General features: G+C 44.6%; 1 long non-coding RNA gene across 1 annotated transcript in view; it reads right to left on the bottom strand.

Moving 5' to 3' along the window:
* Positions 1–11,125, bottom strand: part of LOC147669140 (uncharacterized) — a 437,991-nt gene extending 426,866 nt beyond the window's left edge. Inside the window, exon 1 of the long non-coding RNA XR_015303736.1 lies at positions 10,975–11,125. This is a non-coding gene — a long non-coding RNA (uncharacterized LOC147669140). The remainder of the gene's footprint in view (positions 1–10,974) is intronic.
* Positions 11,126–22,448: the final 11,323 nt, after the last annotated feature.

Genomic DNA, 22,448 nt, shown 5'->3' with positions numbered 1-22,448 from the left:
TCCTAGGCTTCACCATGGACAAAAACACATCAATGAAGGATCACATCAAAAACTCTCTAAAACACCTCAAAATAGTTAATCCATTCATTCTCTTCGATGATTTCAAGATAGTAGTATAATCTCTGGTCCTCGAAAACTCACCTCGCCCCACCTTAGATCAGTTCTAAACATGGCAGCCCGGCTCATAACAGGTATTAAACGGTTTGAAGACATCACACCAGGCCTCAAGATCCTCAACTGGCTTCCGATCCAAGGAAGATGTACTTACAAGACTGCCTGTATCACCCACAAAGTCCTTCACTTATATAACCCTGACTATTTAGAAAGAAACTCACAAAAGCAGAAGAAACAGAACGCTGAGAAGCTCCAACACATTTCTTCTCGTTCCTCCCAAACTAATAAGGAAATCAACCCAGATTCTCTCCTTTTTTGGAAATGCACCCAGCATATGGAACTCTTTCCCTAGAGACCTACGATGCAACCCCTCCTTCTCTTGCTTCAAAAGAGACCTGAAACTCAATCTCCTCAACAAATACTTTAACACAAGAGCAAACTGAACTCTGTTCAAATATATAGACCCTCTGTGACATTCAGTTGTTTGTTTGCTTCTACTGTCCATTACGTCTTTCTCTCCCATAACTCATACTGTGCAAATTGAACAAATACTGTAACCACCCCTTGAATGTATTTTGTGTATACTTGAATCTAATATGTCTCGGATCATATGCTCAGAGACTTAATTATATTGTTTTGTTCACGAATATGCAAGCGTTCCGATACCGTTGGGGCTACCTAGCGCTATATAAAACCAATAAATAATAAACAAATGTGTGATATCTCAGATCCTGACAACATGAGCAATAAGTCTTTGGCTTCTGCCCGCCATCCTCCGTAGTCTCTTCCTAGCATAGAAATAACAATTAAAACTCCTGGACTACCTCAACTGCATCGTACACTGAGGCACTCTACAACAGCTAGAAAAGCATCCACAATTAAGAAAAGAACTGGTGCAAAAACAATCAAAAGGCAACATCAACAGACCTCTCTTTAAAGTCATATACACGGAGTAATTTATTTTCTAGGTGATCCCATCGTCCAACAATTGTAAGAACATGAAAAATTATTTTCAGTCACCATATCTGTAGCACCAACCACACTACAGCCATTCCTCCCAGGCCATCACTGATTACTCCCGAGGGGCACACCTCCAAGCTACTCTCAAGCACAGACCACATTAGCACCCTCTGCAGTCAAAAGGCCACCCCATACTATCAAGGCATCGCGCAATTCTCTACTGCAAAGGCCCTCTCTGTAACAGTACTCCTCCCCCTGACCAAAGTAATCAGCTCCTCACTCATGGAGGTGTCTTCCCAGATGCACTCAAAGGAGGACAGTTACTCTCTCTTCCAACTACCAACCCATCACACGCTTGCTATTCCACATAAAAATAAAATAAAAAGTGGTCAGCATCTACCTACAGGACAAAATGCTCCCTACTGCATGACTACCAACCTACCTTTAGCTTGTGGTACAGAGAATGTCCAAGATGAGGACAATGTCCTTCTAATACTGATGACAGTCAATACTATAGGTTAAACTGGATCACATTCAGGTAACTTTGAAACGCTAGATTGTCAAACTCTGATTAACAAGCCAGCAACACATATTGCTTTCATGGACAGTGCACTTTGATGGTTCCTCCAGATCTTAATAGGTACCACTTACCTCTTGTATTTTGCAAAGGTTCATCCTCTCTACCTTCATTTCCATCCTCTTCGTAAAATTTCTCGGAGTACACCGTGCCAACCAAAGAATCAAGATTTACAATTACAGCACTATTGAATGGGTTTGCTTAAATTGAGCCGCACATCTTAGGTTGTTACGCCAAGTATAATCGTGACATTAGGTCGTTAAGCAACTGCGGCGAGGGTGCTGAAGGTATATGACACCTACCCACCAAGGTGTCGTTTCCTCCCAAGATCAAAAAGAACTTGGGTCATACATACAAAAATAGAATACCTCAGCACACCCTTCTCATTATTTCTAGTAGCAGTAGTATAAGTGTTACTTGACACAGTCTTGGTAATCTCAGTGCCCTATGTAATTCAGTCCAAGAAAAAAATTATAGTCTCAGGAGGTAATGATAGAATGGTCCAAACAGGTCTCCTTGAATCGAAGTCTGTTTATTCTCATATATCACAGGAAGAAAACAGCCGACGAGCGTTTCGCCCACAGGGCTTTTTCAAGGCTTTTCAAGTGAATCCAATACAAACACTTGTGTTTGTATTGGATTCACTTGGGCGCGATACACTGCCCTCGCTGCTTCGAAATAGATCTATCCATGGATTTATCAAGATTCATGGAAAAAACCCACACCTTGGGTTTGGATGTTATTTAATTTGGGTTTTCGATTATTCATTTGGAAAGGAAACTAATACATTCCCTCAAATTGGACTTATTCTCACTCCAACATAGAGTGAATGACAAAAGCAGACCTAATTCGTAATCTGTGACTGACGGGATTCAATAATATATATATTGGGAATATCCTCTCCTCCCATTTTAATTGGGTGCAACAAGAAAATCTGTGGACTTTAGTCACTAGAAGAAATATTACTACAAGCCTTGAAAAAGCCCTGTGGGCGAAACGTGCGTCGGCTGTTTTCTTCCTGTGATATATGAGAATAAACAGACTTCGATTCAAGGAGACCTGTTTGGACCATTCTATCATTACCTCCTGAGACTATAATTTTTTCTTGGACTGAATTACATAGGGCACTGAGATTACCAAGACTGTGTCAAGTAACACTTATACTACTGCTATTAGAAATAATGAGAAGGGTGTGCTGAGGTATTCTATTTTTGAAAGAATCAAGATTTGTCATTATGTAAACAATATATGATTCCATGTCATATTGTCCAGAACTAAGAATACTCAGCAATTTAGAAACTGCCTAGCCCTTATTCAAGTCTGGATATCAAGTGCATGCCTAAAAAATGTGCCTGCCTCAAAATGAAATTCATGCTCATCAACAACATCATCATCCAAGCTTGGGTCAAGGGTTGATTTTATGACATGATGATGGGCACATTCTCTCCTCATGGGCACTACATTATTTAAATTAACCATCACCAGAGGCAATTCATTTGAAATATGTATGAAAAGGCAAAACAAAACATTCTGGCACATGCCCACCTATCTACATAGAGTAAAACCATACCTGGCTAAATTGTATTTCAGAATTCCTGCCCAAGTCTTGGGTCTTTCCCATTTAAATTAAACACATTGCACCGTAGAAAGCAGTCAGATCCACTCCTGTTTGGCACAAAAGACATAAGAAAAAGAATCAAGCACCTAACACCTTGATGGTTGCTGATGCACGACATCATCTTTAAGGCACATTACATCAACTATAAAACACTAACCACCTACACATCGACCATTAACCTCATTTGGATCTTGTATATTTCATTTTTAAAGCACAATTGTTTCTTCTCAAATTAGTGTACAATTACTTATGACTTTGAAGCATAACTGTTTCTAGCAACTTGATGTACACTGATTATTTTGACTAATTCTGCATAGCATTCATGTTCTAAACCCAAAGATGTGTAAAGCGCTCCGATACCCTCCTTAGGGTCATGTTCGCGCTATATAAAACACCAAAAAAATAAACACACCACAAAACAAATCTATCTGGTCAGCAACTCAGAAGATCATTGCAACAAAAGGAGCCACGATATCATCAGACTCGAAATTAAGAAAGACCTGTCAAGCTTTTGAAATCCATCCCACAAGGACCTGAAACAGAAATGGCACCCTCTTGCATGTGAGGCAAACTAAACCAGTCCTACAGCAGCTAAATATTCACGTCTTCAAGAAGCACCTCATCAGTTACCAATGAGAAAGGTCTCAGCACCTCCCAGCTATCTGTTTTTTTTTAACATCTTTATTTGTAATTATGTAGTCCAAAAGGGCGGCCATACAGTACATTAACAATCCAACTAGCACAAGCACTCAGGCAAGGCAACAGTTTGCAACAACATTACATGACAATATGCACAGTTTAAGCCTTGAATCCAGACATCCCTCTCAGCTATTCTGAACCATAGCCGCAACTACACCGCTGAAGCTCGCAGATGGATTACATTTTTTATATCTTATAGTGCACCATCCTCCTCTTGTTTGTCCGTGATTAAGTCATTTATCATCTGACACAGGGTTGTCCACTATTTGGTTAAACATACCTACCCACTCCCTTAAATCCTCTTCCACCCTATCATCCATCCTAACCCCCTTTAATCGCAACTCTTCTGCCAATATCCATTCCAACATATCTTTGGTCCATTTCAAGATATTGTGTACTCTGTTTGATAACCAGTGTATTGCTATACTGCATTTTTCAAAGAGTAGGCTAAATTCTTTCTACAATCCGTTTGCACAAGAGTTTGCCGCCCCTTTTTGCCAAAATCTCAAACTTGAATTCCCAATCGAAGGAGTCAAAGGTCTTTTTAATATTGAGTGCATAAGGGCACCTTCTGAAGGAGGGTTCTCCAAGGATGACATGGAGCAGGCACCCAAGGTTCATCAATGTATTGTATCTTGGATAAATTCACATTGGTCCTCGTGCGCTAGGGTTCCCAGTTTGGGCAGAGCACTTTTGTATCAACATTTAACATAGACAGGAGCCTTTACGAGACTACCCTTGTTAGGTTTAGGCACCATGTCTATTATGGTTTTTCTCATTTCATCTGGTAGGATCACTTTCCAGTAGGCCTCCAGATAGACCTCTATGAGTTTATCCGCTAACCGCTATCAGCTCAGCATAAGTCTAACTGGTGCTATCTGTACAGTGAAATCCAATGTCTGATTTTTTTTAATCTTGTGAACCACTTTGCTTATAGGAAATAGTTTAAAATTTGGTGGTGGTTCTGCACAAGAAGATGGTTTCTGGCGCTGGCTGAAGTGTTTTGCAGCTAAGAGAGAATGGTGTATTCGTGCTACAAATTAAATAAATGACATAAAACATAACATGCATGTTTATAGAGCTAATGCTCACTCCCATGGTGGTCTCTTGGCACAATTGACCGATAACAGAGGTTTATAGTTACCCGGTTAATTTGTACTCAATTTATCAACCAAAGAAAGAAGAAAGGCTGAGCAGACCTGCAAGGATGTGCACCTGTTACCATGGATTCAAACAGAGGTCCCTAGAGTGAATGTCTTTGTACCGTGAGCAGCTAGACCTAGCTTGGTTCGCTGAGCCACAGTCCTCGCTGAATAACATTTTAATAAGACACTGCAGCTATTTTGGCTCCTAAAAAGCAGTATCTAGTGTTTGTAGTCAAAGGTGTACATGTATATGAAATTATTCCAAATGGAAATCAGTTTGAATTTGTGGCTAGCTTAAATATCCAGCACGGCTACAGCCATTATTGGACAGCAACAATCAACATTCAGGAACGATATTCTCAACATACTTTGCACCATATCAAAAAATGTCCTCATTTAGAATTTGGAAGGAACAAAAAAATTCTCCAATTTCTGGCAGAAACTCCAACATTCAGTAGATTCTAATAGCTGAACTTCCTCCACAATAATATCCCTATGATGGAGGAAATTGTTCCAGTAGATTCTACTCCCTATTTAGTTTCCTTCAGAAATTGGAAGATTTTCGTTTCCACCCCAATAGTCTAAATGCGGCCGTTAGGCATTAAAAGGAACGCGTCTGTGAAACAAGCATAGAAACTAATCTTAATGTTATATAAGAACATTCTAATAAAACTGACAGCATATTAATTAAGAAAACATCATGAAGAATGAAAATGATTGCCTTTCACAAGGTAAGGTAATCACCCTGGACAGAAATGAAAGCCCATATCAACGCAGCCACAAGCAGAGCTCTCTTCCAGCTCAATCTCCTCAAGAAGGTGAAACCATTTATCCCTCTACTGTTATGCCACATCGGAGGAGGACGAGGCCTGTGGGGCTGGTTATCTCCTGCTCGTACCTGCGTGAGTCTCGGTGGTTCAACCGGCGGCCCTCTGGGTCTGTGTGAGAAGCTTGCTTCGGCATGCCCTGTTGCAGACTCAAAAAGGAGCCACTTTGCAGTTTCTAAACTACACAACAATTGAATGGAAGACTTCCCTGGAATCCTCATGGCGCTTCTACATGTTCCCTTCCCCCTCTGCCTCATCTTACAAGAAGCAAAGGCGGGAGCTTGCCTTTCCTATTGACAACTTCAAGATGGAAAATGGAAATCCTTTCCAATCCAGCTTTCTCAAATTTGAGATGATGGCCGGGAAGGATTTTAGAATAGCTTCCTCTGTGATGGGTATACAAGGCTGAAACCAACATTCGATCAGTGCGTCGCAAATGCTTCCAAAGTTCATCATATTCCTAACTCTTCAAAACATCTGTCTCTCTTCCTCCTGCCTTCCGATCGGTGCCCTGCTCTCCTTATAGCCTTACTTCTTTAATGGTCTCCTTACCATCTCCTCTTGGAAGGTTTTTAGTCTTTGTGATGTTTTTCAATTCCATGGGGGTTCATTCTAAGGGGCATCTTGTTATTCAAGCACTGGGCGGTACTGTGGCTACTGAAAGGGGTTGAGCTTATCTTTGTCAGTCCCGTTGTAAAAGAAAGGATGTATCTGGTGCAACGTCCAGCCCTTGACATCTACCGGATTCCTAAAACTTAGTGCAAGCCTTGAACTACCCAGACTAGACTGTGGTGTTGCTACCTTCATTGGTACATCACAATCTCCAGGCTCTGCTCAGAGCACCCTACAACGCAGCAGCAAGACAGGCAACTGCTATGAGATACTTCATTCACATTACTCTATCTCTTGTATCTCTCCAGTGGCTTCCAATAAAAACATGCTAACGCTAGCCTGTTGGATACACAAATCTGTACATTTAGGCACAACTAAATAACTAGCACACAGTTTCACCATGTTGAGGGAACCAACTTCCTACCTGCAACTGGAAAGTTCACAATTCATGAAAAACAGCCCCCAGAATCAGGAACTTCCGTCCACCTGAAATTTACCTTACCCTTCGTTTGCCAGTTTCAATAAACATGGCAAAATTATTTTGGTGAACAGCATCTTCCCACCATAAATCTCCCTAGCTTCGGAGACAATCCCATTAGGCCGGTCCCTGGGTAAGGAAAACTGATGGGAATTCTTCCCATGTCACCTCTCTGCCTTAAGAGACCATCACAGTAGTCAGGTCACTGGGAGCCCCATGAAACAGTGGGAGACTACGGAAAGAGACTATTGCAGGACAAAATATTCCACATATGTGCAAGTCATCAAATGGAAGATTTTTGACGTCCAGGGCATCTCCACCGCCATACTGATTTTTGCTGCAAACCTGCAACACTGTCACACTGTCGTAATTTGAGCATACTAGTGCCAACCCTACTATGGTAGTTCTGTACTAAGCCAACTGATTACCTTGTACAGTGTCCTGACCCATTCGGGTTACGTTTGCGCTGTAGAAAACTCTTTAAACTCTATAAACACAGCGGAAAAATGTATCTTGAATAAATCTAGGGTTGCTGATCAACTGGAAAGGAGGCGACAGGATTATGAGGTGTTGTGTGCAGAATGTGTAGTGCACGGTTGGATCTGCCAGACAATGTTCCTGCCCACGTGGTAAATCCCATAACACTCAGAACTGGTGGATTTAAGCACTTGACTTATAAGTCCATTTTAGTATTGGCACGGGCACTTATGCTTCCTGGATCTACCTACCCTAGCATATCAGACAAGTCACGAAATGCCTCATTAAAATACTTTAAATAATGTGAGCATAAGGAAAAATGAACTACAAAGAAGAAACGCTTTCCTAACACTATGTTACAGTTAGCCTTTATTTTATCTGCATTGGTGCTGGGACAGGTCTTGTGCAACCTGCACGGCTGACATCGCCAGGAGGTTATTGTGTTCTTTTCAACTAAGAATCTACAATTTATTTTATTTCCTTGCGAGTTACCCAATGCTTGCAAACCTTATTTGAATATGCTTCTGATTATTTTTGAGCAAGTGTTGTAAGAAATACAATGTTTCATTATTCCTAATCCACTTGCATTGTGTTCATTGTTAAATGTATAAAGGCACCATTTTTACCAAATGCACAATTCTCTGATTGTATGTTGATTTGCTGATGGCTGCTTTCAAGTCTCAGCTTACAAAAGGGCAGTTAGACGCGCTATATGAAACCTGAAAAATACATAAATATATATGCAAGTGTCTTTAGTCAGCAGATAAAAAGTTTCTATTTAAGGAATACAAAGTCCAAATAGAATTTTAAAAAAAATACTTTTGGGCTTAATGGATGTTTTCAGTTACGTTTACAAAACGATTTTTAAATGGCAAACCAGTTAATGCTCTTAATTTGAATGAAGTAAAAAACAGTGTAGAACTGAACTGTGATTTTAATCAGGATCACAAGCTGTTTCTTTGAGAAAGGATGATTTTAACTTAATCAGTTTCAGATGATGTGCCCCAATCAAAATACAAGAGTACTGGTGGATTTATTCAACCGCTGTCTAAGTAGTATAGATGCCTATTTATTTATGAAATTGTGTATACGCGTACAAGGGTCATGAGCTCCTCATAAAATAAACAGTGGTCTTGGGTATATACAGAGAAGAGGAAAATAGAAGTGTGAAATCGAAATAAGAAAATATTGAACGCTATCTACAGAATTTACTGAGAGGAATGCTAAAATGTACAATGTTTAGGTGGTATGACGGGAGCATATATACAGAATTCCCAAGGAGGTAGTAATTTTCATCTTGTGGAAGTATAAGGGGGAGAAAATAAAGAAAATAGGCTGTGCTAAAAAGGAGGAGATGTATATTAAATCAAATATTACGCAGTGCTACAACTGGTAAAGGTACATCAAATTGAAATGTGTTATTACTCTGTGGCCGTAAAGCTTGGCAGCCATTTTGGACTGCATAAAAAACAACTCATGAGAAACTTACATCTCAAAAACTGCTCTTTCACACGGCGTGTGTGCAGCTTTCTAGCCAATAAGAAATAATTAAGTTTGAGACATTATAAGAGCTGCATGCTCCTCCATTAGTCCCACTGTTAAGTAAATACTTATTTATAAAACCTGAACATGCTTTTTTGGCTGCTCATGCAGTTCTCGGCCTATAAATATAACGCAGCCAAACCACTGGCCAAAAGCCAACGCTCATGTTGAACGTGGCAGCGACATAGTTCCTGTGCTCGCAAACTCAAAAATACCTACAGAGTCTAACAAAAAAATGTCATTTCCCTGTCATACTGCGAGGCATTGCTCCGCGTGAAAAGAGAAGCAAAACTGTTTCCAAACCAAGATGGCTACATGTGCTATTAATGTAAGAATTGAATCTCCTTTCTGTAATGGCCTTTAGTGTCCACTAAGGAAACACAAAAATATGAGCAAATATAGATTAGTCAAAAAATGCATGTGGCTGGCCATCGAGCAAAGATTGGAGAATCCCTGCCATAAAGCAAATCATGGAACCCAAAGGCCTAATGAAGACAAGGACAGTCCCAGCCAGCTCACACTTCCCAATGAGTATTTAGGTAAAATAAATTACTTGGAGGCAAGCAATGATTACTCTTACAGGTACCTATCACAACAGATTCTCTGTAATTGTGAACCACAACAAGAAAAGACAATAAGTCTATTTCAATAGCTTTACAGCAAAGAGGATACATATATTCGTTTTTTCGAAGATCTATGCAGCCAATGACTTAATACAATTGGATTGATTTGAGAATAGACTGGATGGAAGAGGTAGTGTTCCATCCCCCCCCCTAAATAAAAGGTCTGTTCCAATTCACTAATAAAGTTTTTCTTCTCAGTTGCAAGAAATCAGATAAAATGGCGGAAAAAAACACACAAAATGGTCTGTGGCAACTACAATATCCTCAAGTTGCACATCTATTCTCTTTGCGACTTATTGATAACACGGACCACCAATATTATATCAGCCACATGCCAGTGAGTAAGGTATTTTCATTAAATATTGTACATACAGGTCTCATGCCAATCTGTTGCTTCTGGGTGAGATTATAGAATTGGACAAAGAAAGGCATTCACAACACACACACTACCTTGAAAACGGCCAGTTTTCAAAAATGAGATATGCTTATGTGCGAGACAATATGAAAGTCATGGGTTCCTCTATTACTCCCACTTTAATATCATTTTTTCTTAATAAATATTGAACACTCTTTATTTTGGTTGTGCGCACAGCTTTGGGGCCTAAAAATTACGCTGCAGCCACTCCTACATTGGACACAGCCTTTGAGCACACAAACTTACTAACATATACATTGTGTGAAAGAAAAAATAATTTCACTGTTGGCCTTTTTAGATAGTTTATAACTATGGTTGCAGTGTCTAATTTACAAATGTATCAATGAACCAAACTTATAATATAGGTATATAATTCACTCCCACCCAGATAATAAAATGAATGTAAAAAAGGACACACACCATGTACTGTGGAAGCGTACCGATGTAAATATAAGTGGATTGAGATTAGAAGGAAGCAGCAATGATGTACTCAAAATGGCTGTAATATGTAGAGTGAGGGTGATGGGGGTGGGGAAGGGGGTTAATGCCTGCGTGATCGACTATCGGAACCAGCCAAGATAAAAGTCACCCTCAGGTGCACAGGTCAACATTCGAGCACCTCGCGGACACGGTCACACCAGCACTGATTCCTGCATCTGAACCATTACTGTCACAGCTATGGCAGAGTGGATCCAGCCCGGAGGGAAGATGGCAAGCATGATACATTTGTTTCCTATAAAATCGAATAAGGACCCCCAGTTTCAATTCAAATTAAGGTTCCGACTGCCTGTAAATATACAAAATAAACCTGGCTCGGATTCCCCAAGGCGCTCAAATTGCAAGATTTGACGGGCAGCAGCCCAGACTCCGAGCTCGTCCTCACTTACCGAAGTTGCAGCCCTCCCGAGCTCTTTGGGAAGTCCCTGAATCCATCCCCGGAGGGTGAGACGGTCCGGTTTGTGAAAGGAGTCCCTCCGCCGCTCTGCACCGAGCTGCTCTGCCAGGCTCCATGTGCTCGGAGCACGCGCTCGCCTCGGCGGAGAGCTCCGAGCCCAGTGCTGTGACATCACTGCAGGCACACGCGCGCACACACACACGCGCTCACTCTAGCACACACCCCCTCGCAGGCTGCAGCAGTGTGGCTCGCGCTCAGAGGCAGACAGCTACGTCGGCTGGGGGCTCGCCCTTGCAGGGCTGCCTCCTCGGTGCAGGGATGAGGACGGAAGCATCTAATGCTCGGCGCTGTAGGCAACTCTGAAAATGACGGCTTTGCCAACTTATCTGCCGCTTCTTCGGCCTCAGCGCATCAGCTGGGCTCAGCCCTTTGGCACACGCTGTCCTGCAAGACCCTGTCACATGACATGAACCAGGCAGGCTTCAAGTAAACAGGGCTTCCCAAATAGGGCTGAGACAAGCTATCCATGGTTCACGATGATTGACAATTGGTCTTAACAAAGATATGGTTTATAAACCTGCCAACACACTCTCCTGAAAAGCAACATAGCTCCACAGACTTAAAAACATCACCCTATTTGAAACCCAGCATCACCTTCCAAAAATCGCTTATCCATTCCCTTTAATGGGATCACTCGTTTAAATGTCAGAACTCACTGTCATTCACGAGACAGCAGGTTGACCGCTAGATTTAGGTCTAAAAGTGCCCCAACAGTTCTCCACGCTATTGCACTATTTGGTAGTCGTCTCCCTCCATCTTAATTGTTAGTAGAGTTTTTAAACTAAATCACACTATGTGCTTTACTGGGTGTTTTGGGGTGAAATCTCCAATTTCTGGGTGAAACGCTAAATCTGGTGGAGAATACTCTAGCTGAATTTCCTCAAATCTAATACTGCCACAGTAGAGCAAATTCCTCTAGTGGATAGTCCATTTGATTAAGAGTTTCTTCCAGAAATTATAGGTCATTCCCATTCAACTTTAGTTCAGGACAAATAATCTAGAGAGGGAGCCACAGGTCTGTGATTGCTGAACATCTTTGAGAGATATCTGTACTTGTCTTAAAATGTCATGTTTCAGGTGAAGTTACTGTCAGAATATGACATTTAAACTTTTTGCTTACTATACGAGACATAACCAGTGCTTTAAATGGGCCGGTACGCAGTACTAGCACTTTTTTTTTAATTTTGAGGGGGAGAGTACCAGCACTTCTCAGAAACAAGCAGGTACTCTGGCACAGAGTACCTGCACTTCTATTTTTCCATTTCAAGCACTGGCCATAACAGTGGGAGAGTCCCCATCGAAAACGTGGTTAAAGCATTTTTAAATGCAATGATAGAGTTTCAGTCAAGCAACTGCCAAGACATGGGTATCTCATAAGAAAAATCCAGCCCTCTTTCTCAGGTCAGTACAAAGCAGGAGCACTATTAAGTCACAGGGGCATGCACTACACTTTGTATCGCCTATGGTTAAAGAGGCTCACTAAACCGTCCCTTCCAAGGACCCCAAACACCGGCTGCAGACCTGGATTCCCTCCATTGTGGTCGCTCGCCCTGCACTCGGCTTGCGCCTTGGAGTCTTCTCTCCCAGCTGCCTGCCTGTCCTGGGACCTGCTGCCTGCCTGCCTTGACATAGCGCACTGTGCATTCCATAGCGCTTGGTATCGTTGTGGTCAATTTCATAGCGCTGTTTGTATTTCTGTGTATGCGCGCGCTGTCGTTCTCCTTGGCATTTGGTTTGCTTGCATTCCTGGCATTGTAGCGCGGCTAAGAAGCGTGTCCATTCACTTTATTAAGGAACCTCACTCGAACTCGATATCCAGCTCTGCCCCAGTTTCGATTTTTCGAGAGCGAGCGGCCATCTTACTGTTTATTTACTTTAGCCCGTGGCTCCTCCCCGCTCCCCGCCTCCCAGCTGACCCTCCCACACACGGATAGTCTACTATCGCCCCGTCCTCTCCTCCTCTGTGACCACCTGGATTCCCTCCATTGTGGTCGCTCGCCCTGCACTCGGCTTGCGCCTTGGAGTCTTCTCTCCCAGCTGCCTGCCTGTCCTGGGACCTGCTGCCTGCCTGCCTTGACATAGCGCACTGTGCATTCCATAGCGCTTGGTATCGTTGTGGTCAATTTCATAGCGCTGTTTGTATTGCTGTGTATGCGCGCGCTGTCGTTCTCCTTGGCATTTGGTTTGCTTGCATTCCTGGCATTGTAGCGCGGCTAAGAAGCGTGTCCATTCACTTTATTAAGGAACCTCACTCGAACTCGATATCCAGCTCTGCCCCAGTTTCGATTTTTCGAGAGCGAGCGGCCATCTTACTGTTTATTTACTTTAGCCCGTGGCTCCTCCCCGCTCCCCGCCTCCCAGCTGACCCTCCCACACTCCGCCCCCTCCACTATCCATTTATAGCATATGGTCCAACGCGCTGCAGCCACGCGCTGCGGCCGCGCCGAAGGTGCGCCAAAGGTAAGCCCGTCTTCGCCCGTCCGCGCCTGGACCGCGCCCAGCGCCATACCCCCTGGCCCTTGTCATGCCCACCCCTCCCGCATTACCTACGATGCCACCACCCTCCTAGCCCTTAACCCCGGCCGCTCCCCCAACTGCGTCCAAGCCGCTCCTGGACGAACCCACGGACCTTTCTCATGCAACTCCTGCAAATTCAACGGCACCGACAACAACCCCGCTACGATCACACCACAGTTATCCGACCCCAACCACCTACAATGCATCTTGCTCAACACCCGATCGGTCCACAGGCACGCCATTGACCTATGGAATCTACTAGACACCATCTCTCCGGACGTCGCCTTCCTAACAGAAACATGGATGAACGCCTCTTCTGCCCCAGACATCACCATTGCCATCCCAGAGGATTATAAGATCATACGCAAGGACCGTACCGGCCACACAGGAGGAGGAATCGCTATCGTCCATAAGAAATCCATCCACATCTCAACCAGCTCAGACGTCAATCTCGCCAACTCTGAACACCTTCACATCCAGATCCACATCGACCCCAAGACCACACTCAGAGGCACCCTCCTTTACAGACCTCCAGGACCCCGCGCACCATTTAGTGAGGACATCACGGACTTCATCACTCCACACGCGCTCCCCTCCAAAGATTACATCCTTCTGGGAGACCTCAACTTTCACCTTGAAAAGAACAACGACCGCAACTCCACCATCCTTTTGGACAACCTCGCCAACCTCGGACTTAAACGACTGGTCACTTCCCCCACCCACATCGCAGGTCACACACTCGACCCTATCTTCACCTCCAGCAATCATGTCTCCTTCAGCCACACCACGGCTCTCCTTTGGACTGACCACAGCTGCGTTCACTTTACCTACAACAAGCCCAAACCCAACAACCACCCCCAACCAACTCTGCAAAGAAACTGGAACAAAATCACCATCGACCAGATCTCCTCATCGCTTCTTCTAAACCCCCCAGCCCACTCCTCAAACCCCGACCAAGCCGCCACCAACCTCACCAAATGGTTATCCAACAGCGCCGACATCCTAGCACCACTGAAAAAACGACAAATCAAACTTGGCAGCAAGAAGGCCTCCTGGTTCAACGATGATCTTAAGAAATCCAAGAAACTCTGCCGCTCCCTTGAGAAGGCCTGGAAAAAAGACCCAACCACCAGCACCAAGAACGCCTTCAAAAACGCCACCCGCATACACCACCAACTGATCCGAAATGCCAAGAAAGCCGCTTTCAAGGACCGACTAGATAACAACGCCCACAACAGCAAGGAACTATTCAACATCGTCAAGGAATTTACCAATCCCTCGGCCAACTCCAACGACATCACCCCCTCTCAAGCCCTCTGCGACTCCCTAGCCTCATTCTTCCACAACAAAATTGCAGACATCCACAACAGCTTCGACAACCAACCCGAAGACCAACCCACCCATCCCCCTGCAGGACCCCCACCTCCCTTGAACACCCTCAATGACTGGAAGCCAATCTCCAACGAGGACACCATCCGTCTGATGAACTCTATCCACTCAGGATCCCCCACAGACCCATGCCCTCACCACATCTTTAACAAAGCAGACTCCATCATAGCACCGCACCTCCGAGACGTCATCAACTGCTCCCTCGACTCCGCAACCTTCCCGGAAAGCTGGAAACATGCCGAACTCAGCGCCCTCCTGAAGAAACCCACAGCTGACCCCACCGAACTCAAAAACTACCGCCCCATCTCGCTCCTTCCATTCCCGGCCAAAGTCATCGAGAAAGCGGTCAACAACCAGCTCGCCGCCTTCCTCGAAACAAACAAATCCCTCGACTCCTCACAATCCGGCTTCCGAGCCAAGCACAGCACTGAAACCGCCCTCATCGCAGCAACAGACGACATTCGAACTCTCCTGGACAATGGAGACACAGTCGCCCTCATCCTCCTTGACCTCTCCGCTGCCTTTGACACAGTCTGCCATAGCACCCTTCTACAGCGCCTCAGAAACATCGGAATACAAGGAAAAGCACTGGAATGGATCACCTCGTTCCTCACCGGAAGAACCCAGAGAGTCCGCCTCCCACCATTCATCTCAGAGGCCACTGAAGTCATCTGCGGCGTACCCCAAGGGTCCTCACTCAGTCCCACCCTTTTCAACGTATACATGTGCCCACTCGCGGCCATCGCACGCCAACACAACCTCAACATCATCTCCTACGCGGATGACACTCAACTGATCCTATCACTCACCAATGACCCTAGCACTGCCAAAACTAACCTACACGAAGGAATGAAAGAAGTAGCCGAATGGATGAAACACAGCCGTCTGAAACTGAACTCAGATAAAACAGAAGTCCTTATCTTAGGTACCTCCCCCTCTGCCTGGGACAACTCTTGGTGGCCAGAAGCCCTTGGAAAAGCACCCATCCCGACGGACCACGCACGGAACCTGGGCGTCATCCTGGATTCCTCACTTTCGATGAACAGACAAGTCAACGCCGTCTCTTCATCCTGCTTCAACATTCTTCGCATGCTCAAAAAAACATTTCGTTGGATCCCCACCGAAACTAGGAAAACGGTCACCCACGCTCTGGTCACGAGCCGACTGGACTACGGAAACACCCTCTACGCCGGTACTACCGCTAAACTCCAGAAAAAACTCCAACGAATCCAGAACGCTTCAGCCAGGCTCATATTAGACATCCCGCGTAAAGAACATATCTCTGGTCACCTGAAAAACCTCCACTGGCTCCCCGTCAATAAGAGGATCACTTTCCGACTCCTAACCCACGCACACAAAGCACTCTACGAAATCGGACCCGAATGCCTCAACACACGACTGTCCTTCTACACCCCCTCCCGCCAGCTACGATCATCCAACCAAGCCCTTGCCACTGTACCTCGCATCAACAAAACCACCATGGGAGGTAGATCCTTCTCCTACCTGGCAGCTAAAACCTGGAACTCACTTCCCACTTACCTTCGCCTTACTCAGAACCACCTAGCATTCAGAAAGCAACTTAAAACGTGGATATTTGACAAGTAATTCCCCACCCCTCTTCAAGCGCCTTGAGACCCTCTGGGTATGTAGCGCGCTATATACATTTTTTGACTTGACTTGACTAGGCCAGAACCCCAACACCGTAAAAAACTGATGACCCCTCTCAGTGGCAGTCTACCTAAAGACACTGAATGGTAGGATGCAAACCGTGTTTTACTCCTTTTGTAGTCTAGTCTCCCATTAAACTGCTGCTCAAAGGCAATGATTTAGCGTGCTGACTGGAACCGTGCTCTGTCCTGGTAGCATTTACGAAAAAAAAAATAAGCCAAACTGGAACTTAGGAGGGAGCTTGAAATGCAGAGTCTCACTGCCGGTCATGGCGCGAAATACCAGAGATCGTAGTCATACACGGATAACAGGGTGAGTGGGTTGCACATTTTTTTGGGTTTGGAAGAGGGAGGCCCATAAATAGTTTTAGCATGAGTTGAATCAGGGTGATATGTTTTGGTATCAGAGAGCACTTAACATTGGAGTGTGGTAATGGGAAAATCAGAGAAATGGGTTTTGTTTTTAGAAAACAGAGAACACGTATCACGGTGTAGAAAAAGGAGGTTGAGTTATGCATCAGTGCTTTTATTTTTAATTTTAAATGTTTATGTTTATGTGCATATTCAGGATTATTCTTGTCAACTGATGAGCTTTATTGATTTACTTATGTTTTAGACCCCTGACGAAGGGCTCAGTAGCCTGAAATGCATTGGGTAAATACCCACACGGTTTCCAAGGATATATAGTGGACTCTGACATGCTACAAGGCCTGGATTGGCATTTCTGTGGAAACACAAGTATGGAATGAAACTATTGTTGTATTAACATCGAATAACTTCTGGTACAGATATGGTTTACTATGGATTAAATGGGTTAAAATTCGGTTTATGTGTGCAGAATTTTTGAAATTTTTCAATTCAAAGTCAAAGTCAAAAAGCTTTATTTCGATAAAAGTCATTATCATAAAAGCAGCTCAGTGTATAAAAAGTTACAGTTAAGAACAACAGTAATAAATTTAAAAAGATTTTATATCTCTGTTCCAAACATTTAGAAAAGACAATAGTTTCAAAAAGTGCTTGTTCAGTTGAATTAGCCAATTAGTTGGTTAAGATTTAAAGGTTAAACAGTTTTGACAGCATTTTTAGTTTAAACATTTTTTCTAAAAAAGAATTAAACAGATTGTTTTAGCTTTTTGGCTCGAATAGCCCAGGCCCAGGATAGAAATTTGGCTAGGGCACAAGCATAGGGTACGCTACTGTCCGAGATAAGTATCCTGATTGCCACATCATGACTCCTAGTCCCCAGCTGGCGGCATAGGTTTTTGAGCCAGACCCTCCTTGGAGTGGCATATTCGCCGCACACAAACATGAAATGTGCTAGTGTTTCCGGTTTGTCAAGACACGATGGGCATAGTTCAGACGTTTCCATACAGGATTTCCATCTTTTAGTGAAGGTGTTAAGTGGTAGGGTTCCCATTCTAAATCTGAAATACAAGGCCCTATCAAAGGGTTTTCCAATTACATCCAGGTACAGTTCCCGCCTGGGAGAGTCTTTAAACCTCAGAAAGTCCTCTGTTAGCCTACCCAGGGTGGTGCTAGAGTTTCTTTGAGAACAAATCCAGTCCCAATAGAGCTTTTTAAGAGTTTGCTTTGGGGGTGAAGTTCTATTTAGCCATGATTCAAGTTGACCCAGCTTAGTTAATAAGCTTTTCATGTCTTTTAGCCATTTGATTTTATGCCAGCTTGGTGATGACATGATTTCCTTGAGGCCTCTGGCATATCCGCTTAGTTCTTCTACCCGCCAAATACGGGCCCATAGTAATAGAGGGCGAAATTTCGCGATTTCGCCAATCTGGGTGCAGCCAAGGTCCATAAATAGAGGAAGTGTCGGGGTGCCTTGTGGAAGAGACATTATTTCTCTGCAGAATTTATTCTCAGATCTCTGCAGAGCATCAGTGGACAAGGAACCCCAAAGTTCCGCCCCATAAAGGGCAGAGCTAACACCTTTAGCTGTATAAATCTCAAGGACTGTTCCTATAGGCCTTGTTGTACTGGAGCGTTGCTCTCTCAAAAGGGCACCTGTAATCCTTTTGTGGCTCAACAGCATTTTATCTAGGTGTGGCGTCCAGTCCATTTTGTCCGAAAGGCGTATCCCAAGGTAATCGAAGACCTTTACCCTTTCCAAAAGCTCAGCGTTCAGGATGGGGGAACGCACATGTTGTTTCGGTGGATTGAGGACAAGGTACTTCGTTTTGTTTGTATTTATTACCAGACCTCGTTTGGTACAAAAGGATTGGAAATTGTCCAAAAGTCTCTGGAGTCCCATTGGGGTTTTGGAGATTAAAAGCGTATCATCCGCGAAGAGGAGGGTCGGTATGCGTTCGCCAGCCAGGGATGGCTCGTCAGATGGATGCTTGAGGAGATGCTCAACCACCCCATTGATGTAGAGAGAGAAAAGGGTGGGAGCCAGAACGCATCCCTGGCGGACTCCTCTCTCGACCGGAATACTGCCCGTTTTCTCCCCTCCAGGGCCCCACCTGACTTGGGCAAAGCTGTCCTGGTGTAGTTTGACTAATAGGGATAATAAATAATGTGGCAGCCCCATGTCAGCCAGTACTTTCCATAGTAGGTCCCTAGGTACAAGGTCAAAGGCAGTCTTTAAATCGATACACGCGAGATAAAGACTGCCCTTGCCTATAACCACAACCTTCCAATATACCATCATGAGTCTGAATGCTTGCTCAATCGTTCCAGTACCCACTCTGAAACCTGCCTGGAAGTCGGAAAGGATTTTGTTTTCTTCTGCCCAATTTAAGATTCTAACTAACCGGACTTTGCCGACAACTTTTTGGCTGGTGTCTAGCAAGCTGATCGGCCTATAATTAGATGGGTCATCCCTCGAGCCTTTCTTATGGATGGGGACCACCTCCGCCCCTTTCCACGATGAGGGAATAGGGGCACCCCTACAGATGGCAACAAGGAGGGAGTGAATCAATTTACCCCATTTGGCGCTATCGGATTTTAACAGGTCCCCGGGAATCCCATCAGATCCGGCCGCTTTTTGTGGAATGATGGAGCTTATTGCGTATTCCACTTCCTTTAGCGTAAAATCAAAGTCAGTGGGGCAGAATGCATAGTTTGTGATAGGCGGGGGTGTAACAGGCCCTCTCCCGTCGGAGCCGTTATGGCAGGAGTAGAGTTTGGAGAAGTGATCCTCCCACACCTGACTTGGGATGTTGCAGGTTAGCAGGTCACTGTCTGGTCTGTTACGTGCCCTTATAGTGTCCCAAAAACATTTAGAATCCTTTTTCAGGCTGGCTTCTTTAAGGGTTAACCAGTAGGCATCTTCCCACTCCCTTTTGGCTAACCACAGGGCCTTTTTATGTTCCCTTCTAGCTATTTGAATTGATAGGGGGGACTTCCCTTTAACTGCCTCAATTAGACATGTCTTGGCCTTCCTGCACGATGCAGAGTACCAGTCATGTCTACCTTTGGGTTTGGTTAAAGGTTTGGTTTTCCCTATGGTCCCTTTTACCCAAAAAAGGTCCCCTATAGTTTTTATGGCTACTTCGTAGATAGTTGTTACCTTATCTGCTGCCAAAACTAAGTCTATGGAGCTGATTTCGTCTTGTGTGCCTTTAATCACCTCTTCAATAGTGGACAGTTAATTAGTGTTACACAAGATTTTATTCCACTTGAGGCGTCTCCCACAAGAGGAGACAGTAATCTCCTGTGGGCAGCTCGGTGGTGCTAGCGGCGCTCCGGTGGACCAGGAATTCATTAAGGTTAGGGAAAGTGAGTTGTGATCACTCTCTATGGTAGGAATAACAATCATATCGATGACCGAACTCCAGAGCCCCCGGTCCAACAGAATATAGTCTATCCTTGTGGAGTGACCAACTCTGTTGAACGTTGGAGTACCCATCTGATCAGAACGTGTGCGGCCATTGGCTGCTCTTAATCCAAACTCTAATGTAAGTGCATTAAGCTGTATTGCACTGCGAGTCCAGCGCTTAATGGGTGGAATAGAGAGGATGGGAATACCCCACCTACTGTCCTCTTCTCCTAAATCAGGTATTCCTTCTAGGGGGAGTGGCTCATATGTGCAGTTGAAATCTCCTGCTATTATGGTGTGGGCAAGTTCGCTATGGTCCCCTAGTTGGGCCTCCAGCTCCGATACTGTTGGTGAGATGCACCCATTTTTGGAGCCTCTAACGTAGACATCGTAGAGATCTACAAGTAGTCCCCCACGTTGGCCCGATAGAGAGATACCAAGAATATCTGGGTTTCCTGCCTTCTTTATGGTTATCCGACAGTTGAGCGAAATGCTCACCCAGATGATAAGCCCCCCTGATGGCCGCCCCTTCCCTGCCTTAGGTTTTACAGCTGGTGTAAAGAATGTGACAAACCCGACACGATGCAGTGGCTCAGTGATCCAGGTCTCTTGGAATACACAGATCTTGTGGGCGTCAATCAGGACGTTCCACTCCGGGAGGCCTAATTTCCTAGAGATCCCCGCAAGGTTCCAGCTAAGAATTTTTATCTCGCCATGTGTTGGATCACCGTCGGGGATGGTAATAATTTTAGAATTTGGTGGGTCTACACTGTCCCTAGTTAATATGTGGGGAAGTGGTATTGGGAGTGCCACTGTTGGGGATTCGGGACATATGGGAAGGGATGTAACTGGCGGAATATCCTCCATATCATTATTGATGATAGTGAGACTTGAATCTGGAGCTTCCATGAAGTTGAGTCAGTCTACCTCATCTAGCACACAGTATCTATTTGGATGAGCGAATTGCGAATACGAGGGGTCGAAAGAAGGGGGCAAATCCTGCCATGGCTGTTGCCACTGATGGTTAGCAGTTTGTGGGGGCTGGAGAGGTTGCTGCCACTGTTGAGCGGACTGATATAGGGGTGGTGGGTGTTGGAAGGGTTGTTGCCACTGAAAGTTAGCATGGTGTGGGAATAAAGATGTGAAATGTGGTGGTTGCTGCCAGTGTTTAGTGTTATGTTGCGGGGGATACACAGACCCTCTGTTGGTTGGAAAAGTAGGCCGATGCGGATTTAGTCTTGGCGGCATGGGAAGGAAGTAAGACAAAGGGAGTGGATTGATTTGGGTAGCAGGACCACTGTTGGGTGTATTGCATATGTAGCTGGCTGCCCCTATATCCCTAAAGTTAACTGTAATTACATCCCCTGCTATTGTTTTCTTACTCCTGCCCACCCAGTCCCCTCTACACACAGTAAGAATTTCACCACTCATATTGCTAGGTAAAGGTTTGTGTAGTTGGAGCCACTGGGCACATTTGTTTCTCAACTCTACAAAGGTTTCTTTTACTCCCTCCTTCAGTGGGGGAACGGCTGTCAACACAACCACAAAAGGAGAGACTTCCGGTGGCAGGCTAATTGACTTAAAGCGCGCCTGCTTTGGTTTAGAGCCTTCGGGCTTGTTTGTAGAGTGAGGAGCTGCAAGGTTAGTAGACTTTCCTGTGAGATCTTTTGCTTGCGAGATGGTAGTTTTATTTCCACCAGCAGATTGTTGCAAAGCCGAAGTGGGACCCACCGTCTTCGGAGTAGATAGGGGTGGGGGTTGAGCAGAATTATTCCCTGTTTGGGACAGATGTAATACGGCTGAATCCTTGGTAGCTGATGGTATTTTTGCCTTGTTAGATGCATCTTTAGGGAGCTTGACGCAAAGTGAAAGCTTGGGAAGTGTTTCTTTAACCCCTTGTGACTGAATAGACCCAGGCCCATTCATCTTATTAGGCCATTTCGAGTTAATTAGCGACGTGAGTCTGTCAAGTTTGGAAATTAAAGGCTTAATTTGCGCTGCTATTGTGGCCTCAAGGTCCAGTTTGAGATCTGTTACCATGTTTTCAACCCAACAGGG

This window comes from Lissotriton vulgaris, unplaced genomic scaffold (genome assembly GCF_964263255.1).
Source record: "Lissotriton vulgaris unplaced genomic scaffold, aLisVul1.2 SCAFFOLD_472, whole genome shotgun sequence".
In the NCBI taxonomy this organism is placed as follows: domain Eukaryota; kingdom Metazoa; phylum Chordata; class Amphibia; order Caudata; family Salamandridae; genus Lissotriton; species Lissotriton vulgaris.
The sequence above is the reverse complement of the archived record's forward strand: the minus strand, read 5'-3'. Positions and strand labels throughout refer to the sequence as shown.